This window comes from Ixodes scapularis, unplaced genomic scaffold, assembly GCF_016920785.2.
Source record: "Ixodes scapularis isolate PalLabHiFi unplaced genomic scaffold, ASM1692078v2 PGA_scaffold3__209_contigs__length_174095766, whole genome shotgun sequence".
Lineage (NCBI taxonomy): Eukaryota > Metazoa > Arthropoda > Arachnida > Ixodida > Ixodidae > Ixodes > Ixodes scapularis.
Window position 1 is genome coordinate 172,432,596 of NW_024609868.1, and position 1,692 is coordinate 172,434,287.

Genomic DNA, 1,692 nt, shown 5'->3' on the forward strand with positions numbered 1-1,692 from the left:
CACCGTCCGTGTGGGTTTCGGTGGGGACTCCGACGAGACCCGCAGATCGTCCGGAGACGTCTGTGTTCCCGCCGACGCCATTACTGGCCGTGCAGGTCCCCTACGTACGACCTCGGCATATCCGCCTTTTGCCAAGAAAGAAAAACGTTTTTTGGCCTCATGGTAGGGAATATTTTCCTTTGCCTTTAGAGTGAGAACTTCTTTCTCTTGCTTCCACAATGGACAGGAGCGAGAGTATGCCGGGTGAGGACCGTCACAGTTGGCACATTTCGGATTGTTATCGCAGGTGTCAGCAGCATGATCTCTGCTGGAGCTCTTGGTGCAAGTGTCGGCTCCCCGACAGCTCCGCGACCCATGGCCAAACCGTTGGCACTTGAAGCACCTCAGAGGGTTCGGCACATAGGGCCGTACACGGCACTGTAGATAGCCTGCCTTCAGAGTTTCAGGTAGTGTGGTCGAGTCAAAGATCAGGATGATGTGTTTAGTTTTTCTTTCAACACCATCTCGGCGGATGGTGATGCGGCGCGCAGCTACAACCCCTTGACCAGAAAGGCCCTCAACTATTTCTGCCTCGGATGTTTCAAGCAAGTCATCCTCAGAGATGACTCCCTGTACGGTGTTTAACTTGCGATGCGGTGTTACGCTAACTTTATAGTCTGCAACGGCGTTCAAAGCTGAGAGCTTCACATTGTTGTTTTGTATTAATTTCAACAAGAAGGTCACCCGATGGCATCTTTTTGGCATTAAAATTCATTCCAACAATACTTTTATTTATTTATTTAAATACCTTAAGAACCCTGGAGTTAGGGTATTACATAAGGTAGTGGGGTTATAGGAGATGTGATGATAACAATTCGCGGAATGAGCCGATGTCTTGGGTGGAGACGATGATTTCAGGCAGGCCGTTCCAGTCCACAGATGTCGCCGGGAAAATAGATTTAAAGAATGCTGTGTTTCGGGTAAAGAGAAGGCCAACTTTTGCAGGGTGATCAACACGAGGAGATGTGCGATGAGGTGGCAAGATGAATGAGCTATGTAGCTGGTCATCGTAGTAAAACCTGTGAAAAAGACATAGTTTAGCAATACGCCTGCGTGAACATAAAGGAGTCAAAGATAAGTTTTGTTTAAGTTCAGTTACGCTGACAAACCTGGAGTACTGAGACGTTATAAAGCGAGCTGCACGGTTCTGAAGTGATTCTATGTCCGATGTAAGGAATTTAAGATGAGGGTCCCAGACTGATGATGCATATTATAACTTTGGGCGTACTAATGTGACGTATGCGAGGCGTTTGACAGATGAGGACGCGAGACGAAGATTGCGGCGTAAAAAACCAAGAGTGCGGTTTGAATCGGAAATGATGTTGTTAATATGAGTCTTCCAGGAGAGGTCGTGAGTGAAGTGAACGCCAAGATATTTGTAAGTTGAGACGGCATCAACATTGAGGTTACCAATAGAGTAAAAAGCTTGAAGGTGTTGACGGGTTCGAAAAAAAGAGAGGGATTTAGATTTTGAAGCATTTAAGAGCATTTGCCACTTTGAACACCATTCATTAATTCGGTCAAGATCAGTCTGCAGATTAAGTGAATCATTTGTGTTAGCTATGGGCCTGTAGATTACGCAGTCATCGGCAAACAGGCGGACCGTAGAGGACAGCGAAGGGGGGAGATCATTAATATATACAAGAAAAAGCA